The 27,137-nt window shown below is 41.7% G+C and overlaps 1 protein-coding gene across 6 annotated transcripts in view; it reads left to right on the top strand.

The window, feature by feature from the left end:
* The window catches only part of FOXP1 (forkhead box P1), a 691,275-nt gene that overhangs the window by 519,504 nt on the left and 144,634 nt on the right, over positions 1 to 27,137 (top strand). The window contains exon 1 of one of the 6 annotated variants that reach the window (XM_063426767.1): positions 26,037 to 26,159. The exons of 4 other annotated variants lie outside the window; for them this stretch is intronic. The gene's annotated coding sequence lies outside the window, so the exon portion shown is untranslated. Of the gene's footprint in view, positions 1 to 26,036; positions 26,160 to 26,411; positions 26,487 to 27,137 lie in introns of those variants that run through there. One more of the 6 variants, XM_063426769.1, reaches the window with a different exon arrangement.

Below are 27,137 nucleotides of genomic sequence, written 5' to 3' on the forward strand. Positions count from 1 at the left end.
ATAATATACATACTTCAATGCTTTCATTTACCACATCCCTACATAGATTGTAAGCTCTTTAAATCAGGGTCCTTGTCAACCTACTGCTCCTGTAACGTTTTGTAATTGTCTCATTTATTGTTATAAACTTTATAACTTTATAATATTGCGAGTACTGCAGAATATGTTGGCGCTATCTAAATTCCAGTAAATAATATTAATATAAGTTGAGGCCAGGTATCCTTTTTTTTTTTTTTTTTTTTTTAAGAAAACAAAATGGTAATTATTTGAAATGAAGTGATGCAAATTCGTGATACAAGGTGACTTCCTTAAAATACACATTCCACTGAAGAGACAGTTATCATTTCTGAAAATATACAAATTGATTACACTGCCTTAAATTGGCTAATAAGGTTTTAAATCCACAAATTCCTAAGTGTTTAGTATGCAAAAAAGACATTTTCTGAAAGCTCTGCCTGCTGTAAAAGCAAATCTTGTTTTCGTGTCCCAGAGGGCTTTCCTAATCAGACAGAACCGCAGGCAAAATTAGTATCTGAAATTCAACTGGCCTTTACCCTGTCACAGCCTGTTCTTTCACTATTTGTTAACAAACAATTCTAAGTACAAAATTGGGCTGTGGACACATCGGCAGGCTTCAGACAGAAGGTACTGTTACATTGAAGGTATAAGAATGTATTTTCTACTCTGACCATTTTTTTTAATGGCTCATTTATACCGTAATAAATAAAATAAAGGGCACTTATTACGTTTATTTGTTTGTCATGTTTAAGTTGATAGACACAGGTGACATGAGAAAAAAAACTTTTAAAACCTGAAAAATTATTACCATTTACCTGTGCCACGGCTTTGGAATTAACTAGACAAACCATTCGTATACCCTCTGTACCTGAAATAAAGACAGAAAACATTTTCTGAATATATTTATATGTTTGAGCTGTTTGTGTACTTATCTAAAAGCTATTGTGTTTTTACTAAATGTTGTTGCACTATCATACAGCAATTTAAAGGGAAACTATCTATATTTTTTATCAATATTTTTAAAGGGACCCTATAGACACCCAGACCACTTCACCTGATTAAACTGGCCGTGGTGCTCTGTCCCTGTTCTGTTAACCCTGAAATGTAAAAACATTCCTGTTTTAAAGAAAGTGCATTGCATTTTTTAATACTGCCTCTACTGGCTGTATACGAGACAAGAGGCACCTCCTGCATTAACACAGAGTTTGTTTAAATTCCCCATAGAGCATGTTTAAATCCCCCATAGGAAAGTATTAAGTTTGCCCATCAGCTAATGTTGGCTGAGATGAAGCCCGACCCAGTGCTGAGGGACATTGGTGCTTGAATCAGTTAATTGATTAAAGGGTTATTTAACCCTTTGGCCTTTGGGGGTGCAGGGGCAGGGGGACAGTATAGTGCTAGATATACAACTTTGTATTTCTAACACTATAGTGTTCCTTTAACTCCATAAGGACCAAACCTCTGGAATAAAAGGGAATCATGACATGTCACACATGTCATGTGTCCTTGTGATGTAATTCCAGTACAATACAAGTTTAGCAGGCTAAGATTGCCACAAGGCATATGTATGTATATGTGTTTGTAGTATCAGTTAGTTAATTACACGTAGCTAAGATACTGTTATCACTGTACTGACCAGGTGCAGGAATGTAAGAACTGGAATTACGCGTCCCTCTCCTTTGTATCAGATGAGCCACGTGGTTAGACCGGATGGATGAGTTTAGACTCTATTTATTAAATAGGTTAAGGGTATGTGTGGGTGTAGTTAATTGTGGGAGGAGCTACAGTGCTATATAAGGAATGTACTCTATGTATTCAGTACTCAGACTTTGCTGTATTTTGGTGACGCTAGTCCCTCTGAGTCCCGATCGGTGATCCAATAAAGAATCTCTTCCTTCCTGAAGAAACCTGTGTCCATCTCTCTGTGCTTGGCTTCCGTCAGTTTCTCCGGTATCATTTGGTGCATTGGCCGGGAAGCTCATCGTTCAACGGTAGCTGAGAGGCAGAGGCGTGAGACGGTCTATCTTTGCCCACGTTCTCTACGGCTGCACCCCAGAACTTCTGCGTGGACCTCCCTTCGTCTCGGCGCCACTGGTCTGTTGTCCAGGAGATCATCGGCCTCTACGTGAGAAGTGCTGGGGTGTCCCCGTCGATGAGTGTGAACTCAGGTTCAGGAACGAGGAGGTAAGACAACTGCTGTTTTAGACGGCAGGACCCACTAGGGGTATACCGATTGTGCGGTAGGCCCAAAGGGGTTTTGAATCTGTGTATCTGCCCCCTCTGTCGGAGGGAAGGAGCGAAGGCGCACCGCTCGATCGAACGCTCTTTAGTCAGACCGTTTGATTTGGTTAGTCAGGCGGGGTCCTGGTGTAAATAGCCCTAGCCGGACACCGGTGTCTTGTCTAGACTAGCGTTCTAGGGTGTATATTACGTTCGCTAGGTCGGAGGGACCGGGAGACTAAGCGGCGCCTGTGTAAATTCGGTTCGCTAGTTCTCATCCTATCTGGGCTAAGTGGGAAGGCGTGTAAATTTGGAACCCACTAGACTTTTGATAGTGCGACTAAGAGGCGCCTGTGTAAATTCGGTTCTCTAGCTCGCTATATATGTGGTGATTGGGCAGTGTGGCTAACCAAAACGGGTGTATATAGTTTTAGGTAGTCCATTCAAGGTACTGGCCAATAGTTTAGTTGGGAATTGTAAATGTGTTAACGATTGTTTTAGTAAAGTGTATATCTTGTTAGATAGCGCGAGCTCAGCCGTCTAGCGAGAGTGTTAATAGTGTGTTGCTGTATTATAGTGCACGGTACCATAACCCTGTATATTTACTGACATTATATAATAAGTACTAATCATTGTCGTCCATTGCATGTTTAACACCATAACCACTAATAATTGTATTGTGACCTTAACTTGTGCTTTGACCTATGCTAACCGTACTGTAACCGCTATTTGTAAAAGACGATGTTACTGGGGTGTGTTATAGACGGGTAATTCGTATATAGAGAATTATAGCGTGGGTGACTGTATAGTTACGCCAAAGGGCATAATATTGATTATATAGTGACTGGTGTAACAGCTGTGTGTGTACGGGAATTCCCTGAGTGTTTATTGTTATTGTGTACGTTTCACTTGGTAACCGTACCACGTGGTGCTGTTGCCAGAGGAAACGGGTGTGACTGTTGAATAGTACGCGTGTATAGTATTCGTTGTCGACGACGTTCCATTGTTAAGTATGGGTGCGTCGCAGTCAACGATTCCGGATCCCTTAGGATGTATGGTTAAGAATTTTAAAAAGGGATTCAAAGTTTGTGATTTTGGGGTAAAGATGTCTCCTGTACGTTTGGTCACTTTGTGTACTAGGGAGTGGCCTACTTTGGTTGCGGCATGGCCGCCACGTGGCAGTTTGGATCCAACTCTGGTACAGCGCTTACACGTGGCTGTATCGGGTAGGCCTGAACTTTACGGCCAGTTTCCTTATATTGACTGTTGGAGACAGGCCGTAAATGACTCGCCAAAATGGCTCCAGACATGCCACGAGGAGCAGTGTCGCCTCATGGTAGCTAGGACTTGCTCGTCCACTAGGACTGGTGTTAGGCCCATTTTGGACACGCCCCCTGAGTCCGAGATCCCTTTGCCGCCCCCTTACTTTCCGTTAAGAAGAAGTGACGCAAACGCAGGAAGTCCTGCACCCCTCCCCTCATTACCCTCATCCACTTCCGCTTCCTCCTCCAGTACAGGATCCACCCCCCCTCGTACTAAATCTCCCCTTCCGGAACCAGAATCCACCCCCATTAGAAACGAATATCCTGATTTGGCGCCACTTCAGACTTCCGGTCAAGCTTCATCTAGCTCGGCTCGAAGTGTTTTATTTACGACCTTTTCCCAAAACCGACCTCCCACATCCCCATACCCTATCTCTCCCCGACCGGAACCCATGACTGACGCCTCTCTACGTAGCCCCATCCAAACCCGACAGTTGACTGGTGCCCAACAATTAAAGCACTATCAGATGCCTCTTCGTCTGAATCCCGGGTCAGCTTATATCGATGCCGCAGGTCAAATGGCACACGCTGACCCAGTCTTCGTATATGTCCCATTTACCACAACCGATCTTTTAAACTGGAAGACCCATAATTCCTCGTATACTGAGAAACCACAAGCTATGACTGATCTGTTCACCTCAATAGTACAGACGCATAATCCGACATGGGCTGATTGCCAGCAGTTACTAATGACTTTATTTAACAATGAGGAAAGGACAAGAATAAATCAAGCAGCCATTAAAGCATTAGAGGATAGAGCCCGTGCTTTGAACCAAGCCAATCCAGCAGCATGGGCCGCGACACACTATCCCAACACCGATCCCGATTGGAACGTAAATGGTGCTGATATGGTTCAACTCAGAGCCTATAGAGACGCTATAATTGCTGGCATGAAAGCCGGAGGAAAGAAAGCCATTAACATGTCGAAGACAGTTGAGGTGATCCAGAAAAGCGATGAAGCGCCCAGTGTCTTTTATGACCGATTATTGGAGGCATACCGCTTGTATACCCCCTTTAATCCGGAAGACGCAGACAATTCCCGAATGGTTAACTCCGCCTTTGTCAGCCAAGCATACGGAGATATTAAGCGCAAGCTACAAAAGTTAGAAGGGTTTGCAGGTATGTCCATCACCCAACTAATGGAGGTAGCAAATAAGGTCTATATGAACAGGGATACAGAAAGTAAGAAAGAGGAAGAGCGCAAGATGCGTAAAAAGGCTGATATGCTAGCGGTAGCGATCGCAGGCGTAGATAAACGGGGCCCAGATAGAGGCAATAATAGATGGAGTAGGGAGCCTTTGAGTAGGGATCAATGCGCGTATTGCAAGGAAGAAGGGCATTGGAGGAACGAATGTCCGCAAAGAGAGCAGTACGAGAGAGACCAACCCAGGGCAGGCTACGGAAACTTTAGAGGTAGAGCGAGAGGTAGAGGAGGCCCCGGAGGGAGTAATGGTTATAGAGGGAGTAATGGGAACAGAGGAAGTGTTAGGGAAGACAGGTATATTCCAGCAGCGCAAAGGTCCCGCGATAGAGAAGGTAGGGACTTTGTAGGATTGGCTGACACTGTCATGGAGGACTATTGATACCGACCGGGCTCCATCCCCCTTGGTCGAGCGGAGCCTATGGTCGATGTATCAATAGGGGGGAAAAGGAGTGCGTTCATGATCGACACTGGTGCTGAACATTCAGTGGTGACTAATCTAGTTGCTCCTCCATCTGGAAGGACTATTACTGTGATAGGAGCAACTGGAAGAAGTGCTGAAAAACCGGTTCTTAAAAGTCGACTCTGTACATTGGGAGGCCACGTAGTAAAACACCAATTCCTTTATATGCCTGAATGTCCAGTCCAATTGCTGGGACGTGATATGCTATCAAAATTACAAGCGCAGATTACGTTCCTACCAAATGGAACAACATCCTTAAAGTTTAATGGACCTTCAGGTATTATGACTTTATCCGTACCAAAGGAAGAAGAGTGGCGACTTTATACAGTGTTGACTAGCCAAAACCCTAGGAGTGATGAGACATTGTTTAACATACCAGGAGTTTGGGCAGAGAACAACCCACCAGGACTGGCCCGCAATATTCCACCAATAAAAATTGAACTGAAACATGGGGTTTATCCAGTGAGCCTAAGACAATATCACATTCCGCAGAAGGCTAAGAAGAACATCCAATCCTATCTGGATAAGTTCATACGGTATGGTATCCTAAAATTCTGTACTTCCCCCTGGAACACCCCATTGCTGCCTGTTCAAAAGCCCGGTACAGATGAGTATCGACCTGTACAGGACTTAAGAGCAGTCAATGATGCGGTTGTTAGCATACATCCAGTTGTACCCAATCCATATAACCTGCTTGCTTTAATTCCGGGCGGGGCTACTTACTTCACAGTCTTAGATCTCAAAGATGCCTTCTTTTGCCTCCGAATTGCCGCAGAAAGCCAATGTATTTTCGCTTTCCAATGGGAGAACGCTGTAACGGGCTCAAAACGCCAAATGACTTGGACAAGACTGCCCCAAGGGTTTAAAAATTCACCTACCCTATTTGGTTCAGCTCTAAGTCAAGATCTACTGGATTTCGAGTCTATCCCAGGAGAATGTGTATTGTTACAATATGTAGATGACTTGTTGATAGCAGCAGTTACAAAAGAAAAATGTCAGCAAGCAACGCACGATCTACTACATATTCTCTGGAAGGCAGGATACAAGGTGTCCAGGAAGAAGGCTCAGTTGTGTTTGCCAACTGTCAAGTATCTGGGATTCCATATCTCTGAAGGTCAAAGGATTATGGGGCCAGAGAGAAAAGAAGCTGTCTGCCAAATACCAATACCCAAGAATAGAAGACAAGTGCGAGAATTCTTGGGGGCAGCAGGCTTCTGTAGGATATGGATTCCCAGCTATGCGATACTGGCAAAACCTCTGTACGCAGCCATCAAAGGTACAGAGCACGACCCCTTCTTATGGACCCAAGAACAGCAAACGGCATTTGAAGATGTGAAGAAGGCTTTGATGAGTGCCCCAGCATTAGGTCTACCTGATCACACACGACCATTCTACTTATATGTACACGAGCAAAGAAGAATGGCTGTGGGAGTATTGACACAGTACTTGGGATCATGGCAAAGACCTGTTGCCTACATGTCTAAGCAACTGGATGCAGTGGCCAGCGGACTTCCACCTTGTCTAAGAGCCGTAGCTGCAGCCGCCCTGCTAGTAGCTGAAGCCGATAAACTCACTCTGGGTCAAGAACTTTATGTACGAGTCCCACATGCAGTACAGACGTTGTTGGATTACAAAGGAAATCATTGGTTTAGTAACAGCCGTATGACCAAGTATCAAGCAATGTTGTGTGAAAACCCAAGAGTGCATTTAGAGACTGTAAACACCTTAAATCCAGCTACCCTTTTGCCGCAACCTACTGAAAGTCAACATGATTGTTTGGAAGTAATGGATGAAGTATTTTCAAGTAGACCAGATCTTCGTGATTTTCCCATCCAGAACCCCGATGTTCAATATTACACCGACGGCAGTAGTTATGTGAAAGAAGGGATCCGCTATGCAGGATATGCAGTGACAACAATAGACAAGGTGATAGAAGCTCGGCCACTGGCGAAAGGAACATCAGCACAAAAGGCAGAATTAATAGCACTAACACGAGCGTTACAATTGGCTGAAGGTTTAAGAGTAAATATCTATACGGACTCTAAGTATGCGTTTTTAACCACTCATGCCCACGGAGCTTTGTATAAAGAAAGAGGACTACTGAATTCAGAAGGCAAAGAAATCAAGTACGCAGCTGAAATCCTACAACTATTGGAAGCAGTGTGGGAGCCGAAAGAAGTCGGTATCATACATTGTCGAGCGCATCTGAGAGGAGATGGTGATGTAACCAAGGGAAATCGGATGGCAGATAGTGCAGCTAAGCGTGCTGCTGAATCAGGAAGACAGGAGTATGTGGGGCATATAGCTGCTCTTATACCAACTCCACTGTCCCAATGGACTCCAGTTTATACAGCTCAAGAAGAGGAGTGGTTAAAGACTGAACCGGGAAAGTATTTGGAGAACAAGTGGTATCAGCTAGAAGATGGAAGAATAGTCATACCAGCATCACTAGCGGTAGAAATTGTCCAAAATTATCACAACGGGACACATTCTGGGAGAGACAGTACTGAAGAATCTCTCAGGAAACATTTCTACATACCAAGATTGTCCAACTTGACTCAGGCCATTGTACGCAGATGTGTAACGTGTGCTAAGAATAATGCAAGACAAGGACCAGTAAAGCCACCAGGAGTCCAGTTTATGGGGGGACTCCCCATGTCCGATCTACAAATAGACTTTGCAGTAATGCCTAAATCGGGTGGACATCGTTACCTGTTGGTAATTGTGTGCACCTATTCAGGCTGGGTAGAAGCATGTCCTACTCGTACAGAGAAAGCAGGAGAAGTTGTAAGATTCCTGCTACGAGAAATAATACCCCGATATGGACTACCCTGTTCTATAGGATCGGACAATGGTCCAGCTTTTGTTCATCAGTGCCTACAACAACTGACTCATATGCTTGGTATAAAGTGGAGGCTTCATACTGCATATAGACCCCAGAGTTCTGGTAAGGTAGAGAGAATGAATAGAACTATAAAGAACCAGTTGGCTAAAATGTGTCAGGAAACCCAACTTAAGTGGAACGTTCTCTTACCCATAGCTTTATTGCGAATCCGCAGTACCCCTACCAGAAGGATGGGCCTCTCTCCTTTTGAAATCATGTATGGGCGACCACCTCCCGTACTTGGTAACTTAAGGGGGGACTTGAGTCAGTTGGGAGAAGGAATTACCCGGCAGCAGGTTGTAGAGTTGGGTAAGACTATGGAGGAGGTACAGAAATGGGTACAAGATAGATTACCTGTGAATATTTATCCCCTTGTTCATAGTTATCATCCAGGAGACCAAGTGTGGATTAAAGAGTGGAATAATGTACCGTTAGGGCCCAAGTGGAGAGGTCCTTATGTTGTTCTTTTGTCTACCCCTACAGCGATAAAAGTAGCCGAAGTAACTCCGTGGATACATCACTCCAGGGTTAAACCAGCAGCAGTCGATTCTTGGCAAATTACAGCAGATCCAGAGAATCCCTGCAAGATCCGGTTGAAACGCACTACTCAGTCGGAGTAACGAGGAATTATTGTGGATTACAAATTTTATTGTTACAGGTGTGAGTGAGAAGGCCATAATAAAGCCTGTCCGCTTACCAACACATAGTGTATAAGCCAGGAAAGTCTCGAAGGGACACCTGTGAAGACGAGCAGAACTCCATTCCCTGCAGCCCTCACATCCTGGAAGCTGAGGTTCCATCGCACGGACGAAGACTGAGGATGACGGCGAAAGATGTGCTTTTGATTGTGTTTATTTATATGTGTTTTTATATTCAGGAAGGTAGAGGTACCGACACTCCTAGCTGTGAGGTATGCATTAAGACTACGAGAACAGGTAACCATATTTCCCAAACCCTAATTTGGCATTCACAATACGAATGTAAAGGAGAGGTATCAAGATGTAGATACCTAAATATAGACTATAGTGTGTGCCATTTAGGAGTAGGAGAACCTAAGTGCTTCAGTCCAGAGTATCAACCTCGTACAATTTGGTTGACTCTCAGGAATGGAGATCCTCAGGGGACCCTAATTAATAAGACGGTGTTAGAATCCGTACATTCTTCGGGTGTTCTGCTATTTGATGCATGTAAGGCGATATCAAGTGGTAGAAAACCGTGGAATGTATGTGGGGATCTTAGATGGGAGAGGACGTATGGGTCTAATGATAAATATATTTGTCCCAGTAGTAAAAATAAATATGTGAGTCCTAGATGCCCAAATAAAGACTATAACTTTTGTCCATATTGGTCTTGTGTGGGGTGGGCGACTTGGGGACAGACAGTAGATAAAGACATGATAGTGACTAAGTTGCCGACTAGCCCTTATTGTAAGTCTATGGAATGCAACCCAGTCCATATACTTATTAATAACCCCGACAAGTTCCTAGATAAGTATGGAAATTTATTTGGGTTTCAGATATACGGGACGGGTTTAGATCCTGGGACATTATTGTTTATAGGAATAGAGACTGATACGGTATCCTCCCAGACTCATCAAGTATACCATTCCTTTTATGAAGAGATGAGTATAGATAATAAGATCCCCCATAACGCTAAAAACCTGTTCATTGACCTAGCTGAAAGTATTGCCGGTAGTCTTAATGTTACCAACTGCTATGTGTGTGGAGGTACTAACATGGGAGACCAATGGCCTTGGGAAGCAAAGGAGGTAATGTCCGGTTCTGAGGCAGTTGACCAACTAATATCTACACAAGCCGATTATCATTTGAGTGTTAGAGGTAAATCTGAGTGGAGATTAAAGACCTCCATCATAGGTTATGTTTGCATAGCAAGGAAAGGAATAATGTATAATACTTCTGTAGGAGAATTAACTTGTCTAGGGCAAAAAGCTTATGATGATGATACTAAAAATACAACTTGGTGGTCGGCTTCAAATGTCTCAGAACCATCTAACCCGTTTGCTAGATATGCCAGTTTAAAGGATGTGTGGTTTGATTTATCCATCACATCTACCTGGAGAGCCCCAGCAAATTTGTACTGGATCTGTGGTAAGAAAGCCTATTCGGAGTTGCCACAGGACTGGGAAGGGGCATGTGTGTTGGGTATGCTCAAACCATCCTTCTTCTTGTTACCGATTGAAACAGGTGAGACTTTAGGTGTTAAAGTGTATGATGTGAATCATAGGAAGAAAAGGGGACCCTTAGAGATAGGCACCTGGGAAGATAATGAATGGCCTCCCCAGCGTATCATAGATTATTATGGGCCAGCCACGTGGGCAGAAGATGGTACCTTTGGTTATAGAACCCCAATTTATATGCTCAACCGTATTATAAGATTACAGGCGGTGGTTGAGATTATTACTAATGAGACCTCACAAGCACTCAATCTTCTAGCGAAGCATAATACCAGGATGAGGACAGCAGTGTACCAAAATAGATTAGCCTTGGATTACCTTTTGGCAGTAGAGGGAGGTGTATGTGGGAAGTTTAACCTGAGCAATTGCTGTCTTCAAATAGATGACGAAGGGCAAGCAATAGCTGAGCTTACTAGCCATATGGTTAAACTAGTGCATGTGCCTACTCAGGTATGGAAAGGGTACAATCCAAGTAGTTGGTTTGGTAGCTGGTATGAGTGGTTTGGAGGGCTTAAGGCAGTGGTAGGTGGAGTCCTACTGATTTTACTGTTGTGTCTACTCCTACCGTGTCTTATACCCTTAGTAGTTAGGTCTGTGCAAAGCCTGATAGGAAGTATAGCAGAGAGGAAGGCTGCTGCACAGATAATGGCGATATATAAGTATAAGGCTCTAGATCAAGGAGAACCAATGCAGGAAGATGAGTGTTAAAAGATTCACATCATAAGATAAGTCTGGTCTGGTTCATGGTAACCTGAGGTATATGCAAACCAAGGTTAAGTGATGCCTCAAGTAATTGTGAAATATCAGAGGCATCAAAGGGGGGAATGTGATGTAATTCCAGTAAAATACAAGTTTAGCAGGCTAAGATTGCCACAAGGCATATGTATGTATATGTGTTTGTAGTATCAGTTAGTTAATTACACGTAGCTAAGATACTGTTATCACTGTACTGACCAGGTGCAGGAATGTAAGAACTGGAATTACGCGTCCCTCTCCTTTGTATCAGATGAGCCACGTGGTTAGACCGGATGGATGAGTTTAGACTCTATTTATTAAATAGGTTAAGGGTATGTGTGGGTGTAGTTAATTGTGGGAGGAGCTACAGTGCTATATAAGGAATGTACTCTATGTATTCAGTACTCAGACTTTGCTGTATTTTGGTGACGCTAGTCCCTCTGAGTCCCGATCGGTGATCCAATAAAGAATCTCTTCCTTCCTGAAGAAACCTGTGTCCATCTCTCTGTGCTTGGCTTCCGTCAGTTTCTCCGGTATCATCCTTAAGGGGTTAAATGTGCTTTTTGTGGACTTTTCGTTTTTGTTTGCCATTGCAACACAATTGTGGCTCATCCACTTTAAATTGTACTTGGCCACACCCAGGTTATTACTGTACCGCAAACATGATGTAACAGACTAAATGTGTATTACTTAAGTGGAGGAGCCACAGCCACAGACAAGTAAAATGTAAGCCTAAAATCATATATATTTTGGACACAGTGGGCTCACAGCATCATCACAACAGAATTCAAAAGATATTGTCTACTTTTTGCACAGTGTAATGCTGGGAGCAGCTTAGAAGATTGTTGATTCTGATTGGTTGCTAACACGCTCCCTGCATACTCGCATTTTTGGATCAGTAGCAGAATTTTTAAAAATCTTGATATCATTCCAAGATGGTCTCCTATAGGCTCAAAAAAATGGAAGTTACACAACTAAACTTACTATAACTTGATATAATGTGTATAAATGTTTTGGCAATATTGTTTTTCAGCGTATTTATGTACAGAAGATTTTATTAACAGTAATGAATTTGTGGCAGTTAAAGGATGTCAATAAATTCCACAGCAGGATGTGTGGTGTGGCGTTATACAGGGGCAATAATGGATGTTTGATAGATACTGGTAAGTAACCATGTGCCCTGCATGTGCTGTTTTGTAAACATTCTGATCTGTAAATGAAAAATCCCTCTGTACATACAGTAAAGAAAGAATAAAAACAAGGTCCTACTTTGTTGTCTTCCTAAGGTTTAATAATGACATTTACCATGACATTGATTAGTCCTGTGCTGTTTTTACACTCAAAGGGCACGTGTTGATATTCTATGTGCAGCAGGAAATAATTTGTCTGTCCTATATACAGTCACACACTGCCTGTCACGACACTCCTTAGTCAATATGCCCTCGTGCAGTACTCGCACTCACCACTCTTTCTGTTTGGCACTGTTTCTCATTTCCTTTCGTTAGGCACTACACCTGGCCCTTGTTTAGCACCTATATATTCTGGTTTCTCCCCTCACTCCTTGTCAGATCATTATCCTCTATCCTTGACCCTGTACCTGCTGTTTCCTGGCTCCCTTGATTCTGGCTCCTGGCTCCTGGCTCCTGTCTCCTGTCTCCTGTGTCTTGTTTCCTGAGTATCTTGTGTTTCCTGATCCGGTGTTCCGATGTCCTTATGGTCCTGTGTCCTGTGCCTCCTGTTCCAGTGTTCGCCTGCAGTGTTCCTGTCTAGACTCCTTCTCCAGTGATTCTGACCTTGCTGCATTATTTCTGTGTGACCTGCTTAGGACTTTGCCCCTTGATGTTCATTTTGTACTTGGTGGCTGCACTAACCTGACTAAGCCTTTACCTTTGCCTAGGACTATCGTGGACTCTGCCTGCTCTATTGTGTATATATTGGGTTATTGTATATATTTATATATTTGTGGCATTGTCATATTTTGTTTTGTATATATTATATATATCTATATCCTTTTGGTTTGCCTTAATACATTTTCTTTATTACTCCATTTATCGTGTCCTAGAATTATTTCTCTGCTAAGTTGGTTCCCACACTTAAAGGGACAGTGCTGTTGCAGGGCAGCACCCCTTCATGTCATGACAGAATGATCTGACCACTTGGAACCGGCAGAGTATAATGTCTAGGATCACAATGAAGAACCTTGGTATTCATGCTGATTCACAGCAAGAGTGTGCTCTCATTGAGACTTGTTGTAATCAGTTAGGAAAAATTCAGCGGCAGATTGGAAAGGCCTCTAATTTATGCTTATCTATCATAGATGTCTCCTGTCAAATCCAGAAATCTGTATTATGTGGATTTATCTATGAACTTCAAACTTTTCACAAAAACATATGTGATTCATTGCTTTTTCAGTTACCTAATTGCGATATATGGTTGAGAGAGCCTCCTGTGATAAGTAGGGTGTATACACTTATCCGTATGTCTCTTAAAGAGATATCACATAAAAAATCTTTATCATATTTGCAGAGACAAGTGAGAGTAATGCACAATAATCTTGTTGCCTTGTTACCTGAAGTGCAATTTATTATTGATCTTGTACAAGAAAGAATGACTGTCTTTATGCCTGATAATAATGATGGTATTCCCTTTTCTGATGTACATAGCATAACTAATCCTCCTGACTCTGACTTGGGAAAATGGCTTGTTGGTCCTCCCGACTGCAAAACCGAAGTCCCTCTGGAAATTAAAGCTGAATGCCTTCCTGCCCAAACAAAAGACGAAGATGTTGAGGGGTTATACAGCACTGGCGATCCCCTCATGGACCAAGTCTTTGATGAACTGGGTGCTCGTTGCATAGCAGCTTTAGAGGAAGAGCAGTCTGAATGGGAAGGTAGTACCAGTACGCAGTTTCCTAATGTTGTCTCAGTACCAGAGACACATAGTACCCATATATTACCATCTCTTTTCTGCAAGATCCACTCGCCTATTCCCAAGGTGAAGCTACCGGCTACCAAGATGAACGATCTCAACACCGTTCAAGAGGGTACATGTCTGGTCAGAGAACGTCTCAAGCAAACTCTGCCCAACCACGAAGCAGAAACAGACTCCCCTGAGTCTGCAACTAGAGATACGAATTCCTACCTCACCGTGCCAATTGAGGAGACCACCAGTGACCTGAACCAGGTAACGGGATCTGATCTGAAGGCCTGTCCCACAAAGGACAATGCATCCGAACTAGAAGAGTCACCTATAAAATGTGCTCCGGGTGATGCAAGTGACGACAAGGTTGGACCATTGAAATTGGGGACCAATCTCGTTGAAGGTGAATCTCCTGTCAAAAAGTCACCACGTAGGAGACGTGGTAAACGACCTACTTCTTTCAAGACACTGGCTGAGAAGGCTGAAGAACCAAAGGTGAAAACTTCAGAACAACCAGTGGAAGAAGAGGCTATTGTGCCAAAGGCAGCTCATGACGTTGATGTGGGGAGGCTTGATGATTCCAATTTTAACCCTTCTACCTCTGGGGGTTTGAAGATTGGCACCCCTCTCACAACCGCAACTGTGGAAAATGAGTTGTCGCCAAGTAAAAAAGACAGTTATCTTCAAATAGAAGACAAAGACTCAAACTGGGTGCAACGTGACAAACCCGTGATGGATCAAGCCCAAGAGAAGAATCTAAATGAGACCAGGCTTGTTCTAAACCCACAGCCTGAAGAAGACTCTACAGTTCTTCAAGTTACATGCTCTGGTAGAACAATTTCTCTGCTGCAAGAGGAAACCCCAACTACCAAGCTTGTACCTGAACCAAGCGCCGAAGATTATTCTAATCAGCCGCTTAACCAAACGCCAAAGGAAAGGAGTGTAACCGAACAAGGAGGTACCTGTTCCCATGATGAAGGAAGCTCCTTCTATGACATTTCAGTTACCATGATGTTTATCACTCCACCTAAACTCCAGCAAGTATTAAATGAAGACTTGCCTTCAGTTGAAAGTCTATCTACGACAAATAAAGAACTACCTCGAGTTGAGTTCACAAGGGAAGAAGAGAAGGACTTCATTAACCAGGTATCTCTAGCCGCTACAGAAATATGTCAATTTGAGAGAGAGTCGTCTCTGCTTCGGTTAGCCCCGTGCTCGGAGAAATTTGGGGAACCCTTCCTTGATGCATATCTGCGGTCTGTGGAGGAAGGCTCGCAGAATGTTCTTGATCCTGTACCTATTAATTTAGGGGATTCTCCTTGTTTGGTTCCAGTGGTACCTACCCAAGATTACGCAGAGACTGTTCTCCCTTCGACTGAAGTTGCATCGCAGTCTTTGTTCCGAGGATCCCACAAGCCAGAAACCAAGTCAGACCCAGGACTTCTGAGTGATGAACCTGTTACTAGCAATAGTCCCAGATCTAGTGGGTTAACACATTTGTCGGTCACTGGTATGGAGTGTTTCTTCTCTTATGTGCCTTTACCTTCTGTTTCTGTGTCTGCCCTTCTATTGCTAAATGTTACTCTACAGTCCTTGCTTTTGTATGTTTCTATTCTGCCTCGTTGGTTTCTCCCATGGGATTGTCCACCTCTCATTCCTCCTAAGCCTCCTCGTTTTCCTCTACTGGTTGGGTGGCCCTGATTTTCTTCTATCACCCGTGGGGAATCTTTGGGTTTTGGAGCGCCGGGAGTCGCTCCTTAAGGGGGGGGTACTGTCACGACACTCCTTAGTCAATATGCCCTCGTGCAGTACTCGCACTCACCACTCTTTCTGTTTGGCACTGTTTCTCATTTCCTTTCGTTAGGCACTACACCTGGCCCTTGTTTAGCACCTATATATTCTGGTTTCTCCCCTCACTCCTTGTCAGATCATTATCCTCTATCCTTGACCCTGTACCTGCTGGCTCCTGGCTCCTGGCTCCTGTCTCCTGTGTCTTGTTTCCTGAGTATCTTGTGTTTCCTGATCCGGTGTTCCGATGTCCTTATGGTCCTGTGTCCTGTGCCTCCTGTTCCAGTGTTCGCCTGCAGTGTTCCTGTCTAGACTCCTTCTCCAGTGATTCTGACCTTGCTGCATTATTTCTGTGTGACCTGCTTAGGACTTTGCCCCTTGATGTTCATTTTGTACTTGGTGGCTGCACTAACCTGACTAAGCCTTTACCTTTGCCTAGGACTATCGTGGACTCTGCCTGCTCTATTGTGTATATATTGGGTTATTGTATATATTTATATATTTGTGGCATTGTCATATTTTGTTTTGTATATATTATATATATCTATATCCTTTTGGTTTGCCTTAATACATTTTCTTTATTACTCCATTTATCGTGTCCTAGAATTATTTCTCTGCTAAGTTGGTTCCCACACTTAAAGGGACAGTGCTGTTGCAGGGCAGCACCCCTTCATGTCATGACACTGCCATTGGACTTTAGAGCGCAAAGTGTTTATGGTGCTCATGCTGTTTCAGAAAAGCCGCTTTTTAAATCTGTGCTATTTTCCCTGTTTTCAGCGTAATACACAGCTCCCTCAAAGCATTCCCATTTCCTCCAATATTGTATAGAATATTATCGATAACCAAAAAGTTGTTGTTGGCATTGAGCTTGGAGTGTATCTTTATTATAAGCTAAATTAATTCTGATTTATGTGACACCGTCCATTTTGTTTTAGTATTTGAACTTGATTATAGTTTTTAAAAATGAGCAGAAAAAAAGCGATGGGAAATGGTACAAAATTAAGAAAATTAAAAGTAAGGACAATGCGCATTTATAGAATGGTACAGTAGGTCCGATGCATTAGCACATGAAGCAGCCATGACATACATCTTAACACGCGTTTGCAGAAACAGTGGTAGACAATATAAATCATAACGCATGTAATGAGCCCTTAAAATAAAATATTCTGCAGTGCTGTACAATAGATAGATCTGTTTGTACATCAGGGTTATTGTCATCTACACTATAGATATTTACATTTTATTTCTCTAAATGTAATTGGAGAATGATGTATGATGAGGTTTAGAGGGCTTAGCAGTTAAGAGGGAGATATTTATTATACAGATGTGCACCTTCTACTTTCTATAGCATCAAATTTACTACTCTCCAGTAGTACAGCTGTGTGCGCGCGGGCATATGATATTAAATGTCTTATCTGCTATTATTATCATCATTATCCTTATTATTATTTTTCAAGCTACATGCTAATTGCAATAAGTAAGAAGTGATACAGCTGATTGATTTAAAGGAATACGCCAAGCAGCTGTATCACTTCTTACATATTGCAAATAACATGTAGCTTGAAAAAATAAGAATATTCATTTAAATCAATGAGAGTATTCCTTTAAATCAATGAGAATTGATTTAAAGGAATACTCAACTGCCCAAATACAAAATAAAAACAATTTAGTAAATATACCCCTATTGAAAACATGGATGGATTTAAATGGACACTCCGCTGCCAAAATACATATATAAATACAAAAAATCTCTATTTAGTATATATACCGCCAATAAAAACATGCAAAGTAGCTTGTAAAAGTTGCATATCTCTTGTATGAAGCCTTTGCAAGCCACCCCCTTCTTCCTCAGCCCAGACTTTCTGTGGCCTTCCAATCACAGACCTCCCAATGCGGCTCAATGAAAAGTTTTTGCAAGGCATCTGGGCAATTGCTGCCTCTTAAATTTAGCTCCACTGAGTTAAACTACCAGGAAGTAACAGAGCCGGTTGTCTGATTGACAAACATGCTTTCCTGACACTATTTTTCTTGTAGTGCAATTTAAGTAACCAGCCACCCTATCTAAAGAGTAAAAGCTGATTTGACTTACCTTTATTCAAGCGCCACGTGGGTCTCATCCTGCTACGCTTCATTAATTGAGATTAAGTCAACTTGACAATCTCAGCCTATCCAGGCTATGCACTTTGAACTTTAACAAGGATATTCACTAGTGTGTGAATTGTTTGGGATTCAAAGATAAATTTTGGGAAAATAATAAAAAAAAAAATATATGGATGACATGGGGAATTTTTTAAATTTGACCATTTCCTATCCTAAAACTTTAAATTCACTGCGAATTCGCGACAGTTAACACCTTAGCGAATAACCTTGTACATGTTTTTATTATTTGGAATAGAAGCATTCTTTTTTTGTTTTACACATTTTATTCTCTCTCCGGTGCCTGAAATCACAAGCTTTCTGAGTACCAGTGACTCTTTGCTTGTTGTAGATATTTGCATTTGCGTCTAATACACATGTACTTTCATCAACCGAACGTTTGCTTCCCTTTCGTGTGTGAAATCTTGTGCTTCAGGATAAGTCGACGTTCCTATAAAATAAATTCATCCTCTTTCCCCCCATATCCCGTCATCTGGTTGTATGATCTGCTTTTTGAACTGTTTTTGTGGTTCATCAGTTCCACCTAATATGTCTCTTGATTTTTCCTATTGTAATACGCAGACGACATGCTGTTCAACTCATTTTTATAAGCTTTAGATGCTCCTGCCTGTCATACACTGTGGGTTTATCTCCAGCGTCTGGATTTGCTTTAAGACTTGCATGTCTATCAAGCTACTGTTGCTTTGAATGCAAGATCAAAAGAAGATGAATTAAAAAAAGAAAACTCTTGAATGAAGAGAAAAAAAATGTGATCCTTAGTAAAAATCCACTGACGGCTGAGTTTTTTTTATTTTTTTTTATTCTTATTATTTTTAAGCAGCGGATTATCATCTAGAGTAATTGTCTAGTACAGAGGGATCCCCTATAATTTGCATTTACCTCCAAAGTGCATGATTTATGTAAGAGAGCCTTACCATCTGCACTTCCCAATTATATACATATATTTTATATAACATATAAAAATATATATATTAAATATTCATCTCGGCACTATTTCGTTTTGTCCAATTCAGTCCTTTATTGAAATCAAACAAATGTGTAAGGTGCCATATATATAGAAAATTAAAATTATGTGAAATTATGCTTACCAGTGACCTGTGTGCGACATTCAATCAAGTGATAAACCCGGAAGTGTGAATTAACATGATGACGACAAAGTTCATGTGTGGTTACTAGGAAACAGGTAAACCAGTGACGTAATGTTAACAACCGTGTCAGTATCAAGATAAAATCACTACGTAGAACCGCAAAAACGATCAACGGTCAAATGTATTTACATGTTTTAAACATTTATTTATTTTGTATGTATTATTTCTGTGCTTGATGTGGTGCTCATGTGGTTAACTGTGATGATTAACCAGCTAGAGAAGCTGATGGATGACCTTGACACCCCTAATATTTGCAAACTACATTTCCCATGATGTTCAGTCTGTATTTAAAACTAGTTCAAACTGTAGTTTACTAATAGACCTAGAATGCGTTATCAGACGCTTATGAGACCGAAAACTGAGGGAGCTATGACTATTCCTGACTTTCTGTTATGTTACCCCTCTTCTCTTATATAGAGGGTGTTGGAGTGGGCTAAGGATGGAGTGACAAACTATGGAAGGGAATAGAACAGATCCAGACAGGTGGATCCTTAAGGGCCCTAATGTGGATGTTCCCCAGGGAAAGTAAGAAACTGCCCCATCAACAGCCTTGCATAGGGGCGACTCTAGGTTTGGCTCAGGAACACGCCTAAAATGGACCACTCCTTCTTTCCTTCACCCCTTCACTCTTTGACGAACAACCCCGAATTACCCCTGGGAATGAAGGGGAAGGTGTTTACATGTTTCATGTCTAGATTCAGCATGTGATGGTGGGAGACAAACTCAGACAACTAAGTAACCTCCTGGACAGTGCCCCAGACACATTCCTATACAGACTAAAACATGAACAACTGAGACCATTTATACATCAGATGCCTCAACTGACTTATACCAAGCACTCAACACTTTTGAACATATGTGTGTCGACCCGGACCCACAACCACAAGCCATCTCATTTCTATACTCTTTACTACAACACACTATGAATCTCCCTATTCCACTGTACATAGTTATATGGAAAGTAGCAGTATGAGAGACCTTGTCGAAACACCAGTGGGCTAAGACCTTGTACACCATTGTGTACTTGCTAGCAAAACCCAAGAAATAGCCTATAAAGTATTGTCGATGTGGTATAGAACACCTCAGTTTCTCAGGAGTGTGAATCCTTCCCTAAGCGGCTATTAATATTGACGTTGTCACTCCACAACTGTCTTTTTCCTTAACGTTTGGTGGGACTGCCCCAAATGTAGGCTTTTTTTAAGGCGATTAGCGCCATCTTATAGAAGGTCTCTGACAACCCTCAACCCTTCCACCCTGCTCCCTTTCTTTTACATCATACAATTTCTCTGACTACCAAGAAATCCCTTAATTCGGATCTTAACTACTGCAAATCAGGTTGTTTCCCTTTACTGGAAACAAAATGTGCCACCACCACTCACTCTCTGGTTTGATAAAATAAAAGAATGAACCTTCATGGCGCAGGGATGTATCCAAGCGTATATGGACACACTGGCTGACGTCTGAATACCATGCAGACTTTCAGAGATGACTGATTTACAGTACTTAGAGCAGTGATGGCGAACCTATGACACGCGTGCCACAGGTAACACGCCGAGCCTTATCTGTGGGCACGCGGCCATAGGTCACTGGGGGGGGTAGGGGCGCTGGCGCCGGTCGGCAGCAATCCAGGTTAGGCACCTGCCTACCCAAAACGGCAGGCACCTACTCTTCTTCCATATCGGGAGGACCTGGAGGCAGGGGGAGGCATCTGGAAAGCAGCTCTTCTGTCCTCCTGCGAGTAGGCAACGCTCCACTCAGCATTGCGCGGGTGGACAGGAGAGCAGCAGCTAGACACATACCACCACCTGACAAGCAGGGCTGGCTGTCCCCATAACCCCCCTCCCCCTTCCTTCACCAAAGGTAAGAAGAAGGGAGGGGGGATAAAAATTGGATGTCAGGATTATAAAAAAAATAAACAAAAAACACATTAGCTACATGCAGCACCACCCCCTCACACACAGCAGTCCTCCCCTCCTACAGCATCATCTCCCCACACAGCACTCCTAACCCACCCACACACAGCACCCCACCACACACAACACTCCTCCCCACACAGATCCCCCCACACACATAGCACTCACCCCCTCACACAAACAGCACCCCTCCACAGCACCCCCACCACACAGCACTCCTCCCCCCACACAGCACCCCCCTCACACAGCACACCCCTCACACACACAGCACTCATCACACACAGCACCCCACATACACACACACATAGCACTCTACACACACACTCCACACCCGTACACACAAACACATACACTGCACCCCTAAATGCAGTATGTGTGTCTGTGTGTGTGTATTCAGCAGTCTGTATGTATTCAGCAGACTGTGTGTGTGTGTGTGTGTATTCAGCAATCTGTGTGTGTGTTTGTGTGTATGTATTCAACAGACTGTGTGTATGTATTCAGCAGTCTGTGTGTACTCAGCAATCTGTCTGTGTTCTCAGCATTCTGTGTGTGTGTGTGTGTGTGTATTGAGCAGTCTGTCTGTATGTGCATTCAGCAGTCTGTATGCATTCAGCAATTTGTGTGTATTCAGCAGTCTGTGTGTGGGTATCCAGCGGACTGTGTGTACGTATTCAGCAGTCTGTGTGTATGTTTGTGTGTGTATGTATTCAGCGTACTGTGTGTATGTATTCAGCAGTCTGTCTGTGTTTTTATTTAGCAGTCTGTGTGTGTGTCGGTGTGTGTATGTATTCAGCAGTCGGTGTGTGAATGTGTTCAGCAGTTCGGACAACTGTATGAGTTGTTTTTTCTAAACTTAAACCTCAGTATTCAGGTGTTCCATGTTGGCACTTTGAGGAAAAATAAGTTGACATGTATTGCGGTTTGGGCACTCGGGCTCAAAAAGGTTCGCCATCACTGACTAATAGTATACTGAGGAATATACCTTTGCCATTTGGGGTTACAATAGGGTGTAGGTGGGGTTGGGTCTCGTGTCGCAGGTCTAGCATGTAAACATGGATCTCATGGGACATGGACCTCCCTCACCTCTGATCTATTCGATCTGACAAGGGTACCATAACTGTGTAGGAATAGTGAATCTATCATAGTTGAACATCATACACTACTACACCAGAGCCCTCCTGGAGGAACAGTCAGCATTCAGAATCTAGTGACTGATGTTTCACAGATGCTATATTTTACAGCATGTTACATTAAGACTGTTATATTATTTTTGATGCGTTTTGTGGAAAAGTGCCTTGCTATTTTATGTTGGACCTGTGTATCCACTCTGACTTTTATGTATTCGCTTATGTGGTCTTTTGTGGCCAATAGCAAAAAAGACAAACCGAAAATTATTATTTTTTTTTACTTGGACCTGCATGTCCTATAATGTTGCATTTAATCCTAACCTAACAACCAATAACAACCAATAAAAGGTAATTCACACACACACACACAAAATTTAGTTTGCAGAAATTGGTTGTGCCAAGGTCAAGAATGGTGTAAAAGTTAATGCAATCTTTGCCAGGTTCCTTGATGGTTAGGTAAACTTATCACTATTGGGGGGCTTATTCACTCTTATTTTTATTAATTCATTATTTATTGTTTAATGTATTATGATTATACATTCTTATATATTGTTTATCAATGTATTAGTTATGTAGTATTTCTTTAATATTATTGTTCGGAATTAATAAGGAAGTTGCAAATCTTAGGCCAGACTAGCCAGTCTGGAAAAATTGGAGGATCAAGTCCACAGCACGAAATGCATAGGATACAGACGTTGGGGACTTACATCGACTTTTTATTACCGGTCCACTGTGGTGGAGATATGCCTTTTGGACCTTTTTATCTTGTAAGTGCATTTGTAGTAAATCTGTGGTATTTTTATTTCCATCTGCACTATCTTTGGTCCTTTTTTTTTTTCAAGAAGACTCCTATATTCTGAAGACTTCCGACTCCATATCTGACCTAGGATGATGTGCCTGATATTGTTTCACCTCTTGTGAGTTTTCCTTATTATATTGGGTGTCTCTTCTCAGTATATATTGATCACACTATGTTTAGTCTGTATCTTTATTAGATCTCACAGACCACGACCTCCACTCTCTGAGCAAGGTTGTATTACCCTTTTATTTTACACCTGGGAAGGTGTCACTTGTTCCTCTACATTCCTACTTATTTACCATGAATTCACTTTGAATTCTCCCTTAAGTAAATAACCCTGAGGGTTAAGTCATGAAACCAGGAATTATGGAAAACACAAGGTCAAAACAGACTAAATCAATTATAGCTGGCTCAGGAGTTATATCATTTTTCCAATACAGTCAATTGACTTGGTTTTTGTAATATTTATTTCTCATTTTCTCACAATTGCCAGTTTAGTTAATAACCCCTCTGTGTTCTATCTGTTGTTTTAATTATGTTTGCAATCTATGAAATAGTTGTTTTCTGGGTTATCAACCCACACTGTGTTTTAGGAAACCTCTATTATACCAATTATATTAGACATGTGCGATTTGTTTCAATCAGAATGCATATTCGTACGAATTTCATGCCATTCGGACAATCGGATGCTTACGAATGTCCGAAGTTCGGTAGTTCGGAAGTGCCGAAGCTCCGAAGTGATTCGGATTTCTGAAAAGTGACAAAACAAGAGAGAGGGAGACAAAATTACGTGAATGGTGACAGGAATCTTGACCAATAAGCTAATTCCCTTTGTGCAATGACGTCATATCCTGTACGCATCACATCGCGGCTGCCAGCAGACCCTGAAGGACGTGCGAGGGAGCTGTGCTGCAAGAGCACAGTAAGTACTTTGCTTCTTTCGCCACCTGGCATGGGATGTTTGTCCCATGCAGTCTCGCACAATCTTTACTGCCCATGACTGCATCGGATAAACATCCTTAGCCGATTATTATAGAGCATATATAAAGTAAACATGTGCATTTCGTTTCATTCTGAATGTATACATTCGTACCAATTTCATGCTATTCGGACATTCGAATACTTACAAATGTGTGACATGCGAAGTTCCGAAGTGACACCTTTCGGCAGTTCCGAAGTGCTGAACTGAACCGAATGCAATTGGTCTGAATTGCCGAAGCAAACTCTTTTTTTTACTTACCCGAATTTCGGAACCAATTTTTTTGCCCATGCACATCCCTAAATTATATTACGTCATGGCCCATCATTTTATTTTTGGGGGGATTAATTCTATAAACACTGCATTGTAAAAAGAGAATTTGCACAATTTAGGCCAAAAACAGTGGAGCTAGACACATAGAGACATAGACACATAGGCAAGTCGAAGAATGTATCCTACTCTGGGTTTTGCCTAAATTTGGCAAGTTAATATTTATTTACCATAACCTGTAGTTTAGTAAATAAAAACAATAATCCTATGCTCATTTTCTATTACTGTTTTGTTCTAATAACTCTCTACAGATGTTGATCAAATTGATTAACTGCAAACATACAGTGTAAGTGTTAATCTGTCTGCGCCATTATTATTATTATTGCCATTTTTTATTATTATTTTCTAATTTTGTCCATTGCCTTTGAGAAGTGGTATACTGGAGGGTGTCGTACAGCAGAGTGAACTCTTCCCAAATTTCCCCTGCTACCTCTTGTCTCAAATCCGCACTGTGTTGTTTAGAGTGTAAGCTCACGGGCTATATAGCTAAGCACTTTGTATAAAAGCACTTCAATGGCTAGATCTTGGCTCTCTAACTTTTTGTATTTGTCTGTGTATATTGTAGAGCGCTGCGGAATTTGTTGGTAATTTATAAAAAAAACGTCATAAATAAATAAATACATTTCCAATCTACGATTACTATTTCTGTGTATACTTTTTCTGCAAACACATTTCATGGTTGGCATATACACATTTTGAAACATATATATTAAAATTTTGTTTAGAAACGCTGCTACATTTTGTAAAAAATATGATAGTGAGCTTAATCTGCTACCATTTTAATTAATCTGTGGCCAAAAAAATAAGCAAACAAACAATATGGCTGCTCTCAGTAAACCCTGTCACTGTAGTTCAGACAGGTTCAGCTTCACATACATGCTAATATCAATAATAAAAAAGAGCACAGATTTACTTAAACTGTGTTAATGCCAGTTCATTTTCCCTTTGTAATGAATTGAGAGCTTCTAGAACATGAAGGGTTAACTTCCCTGGAGAAATGTAGAATACTTTGCTTGCATGCCATATTGTCTATACCTTCTTTGTATGATAGTTGTCTGCTGTGTGCATAACGTTTCCTCTGATGATACAAAAATTCCCCTTGGACTGCAAAGGGTTAAAACTGATGACCCATGTAGTTGACAAATAACTGCAAGGTGGAAAAAAACACATCTTTGGCCATGAGTACCATGCAAAAGGGACACACACACACACTCTCTCTCTCTCTCTCTCTCTCTCTCTCTCTCTCTCTCTCTCTCTCTCTCTCTCTCTCTCTCTCTCTCTCTCTCTCTCTCTCTCTCTCTCTCTCTCTCTCTCTCTCTCTCTCTCTCGTGTTTAACCCTTTAAGTTCCCAGAGGGACAACACATTGCTCAGAGGTTTGTCACTCCAGGACGTCTAGGCGTTTATTTTTATTTTTTTATTGTGGCAGGGTGATGACAAGACGAATATAAACAATGAAATGAAGTATACTTGTCTGAAAAAAAAATATTACACTTTAAAGAAAAATAATTTACAAAATGTAATTATTTTGAAATGTTACTGAAACAGTTCTGTGACAGCAGGCTCTGCACTGACCCATGTCACAAAGTACCTGCACCCCCCTCACCCCCCTCCCTGATAATGTAAACTAGGATATAGGCAATGAGAAATCATCGTTTCTGATGTGTCCCCCCCTCTCTACTTTGTGTGTGTTTGTGCAGGCGGACATTGTTTGCTACTGGGACGCCTAGTCCCCTTGTTGTTGCCTAGAAAGGGCAATGCTCCACTGTGTTTTCACTTTCAAGTGTGCTTCGGCTGTACTTCCTGTTTATTCATCTTTTTACCATTCTCCAACCACCACTACCACCCCCTTCCTTGCTTTCCTCTAACAGCCCAGGAACACAACTACTGTGAGGGAGGCAGCTGCATTCTAAAGGCACAGGGCTGCAAGGAACCTAAGCTCTGTCAAACTCCTCATTTTCCCAGTAAGTGCTCAAAGGAAAGGAACGTTGAGCTTAGGATGTAACTTTTTTTTGTGTGTGTGTTCCATTATGTCTTCTTCAGTGAGTTCATGACTTCCTCATATGCTGGGATTCTATTGCCTGAGGTCTACAGCACAATGAAACAAGTTCAATCCCCAGCCTCCCTGCTCTCCACTTAGGCTATTTACTCTAGTTTACTGTGTGCTGCATTCGGAATTCTTGCCATTTTTTTTTTTTTTTGAATGGGATATGTTTTTGCAGGTTTTTTTTTTGTGTGACTTTTAAATCATGTGTTACTTCATTTAAAGAGAAGTGAGTGGTCTGGTCACGGTAAGTGTGTTCACCTACCCCCTTTCATGGCATGTGCGGTATGTACAAATGCGTCTGCTGTCTGTCTTTAACCCCTGAGATGCCAGGCTAGTGAATAGGTGTGAGACATGTCCTGAGAGTGCTGGAAGCATGGAGTTTATATATGACATTCAAGCACCTCGTTATGTATTTATGTTTCTGTGCATAGTGTATGTTGTGTGTGTACTTGTTACTTTGTTTCGTTGTCCCCATGTTGCATTTCTGCACCTTTTTATTTTTAATAAGCTGAATATTTACTGATGCCTCTCTAAACTCTAATCTGCTTTGCAAAACTGATAATATATATATATATATATATATATATATATATATATATATATATATATATATTGTGTAAACGTTGTAGCTGATATAGTTCAATAAATAGTTTTACATTTTAAATTGTTAAATCAGCTTGGTTAATAATGTGCCTTAATATTAATATTATGGGTATTCAGTCATGGTTGTAGGTTGTATTCGTCAGATTTTTGTTTTATAAAGACTAAATATATAGTTAGATTATTGTATATCTATCTTTTGGGATTTAAGCTTAATTGTTAGTCTGATAAAATAATGACTGTACTGTTAAGTAATTTCAAAATAGCAACTGAATTAAATAAATAATAATAATAT

Source organism: Pelobates fuscus, chromosome 7 (genome assembly GCF_036172605.1).
Source record: "Pelobates fuscus isolate aPelFus1 chromosome 7, aPelFus1.pri, whole genome shotgun sequence".
NCBI lineage: Eukaryota > Metazoa > Chordata > Amphibia > Anura > Pelobatidae > Pelobates > Pelobates fuscus.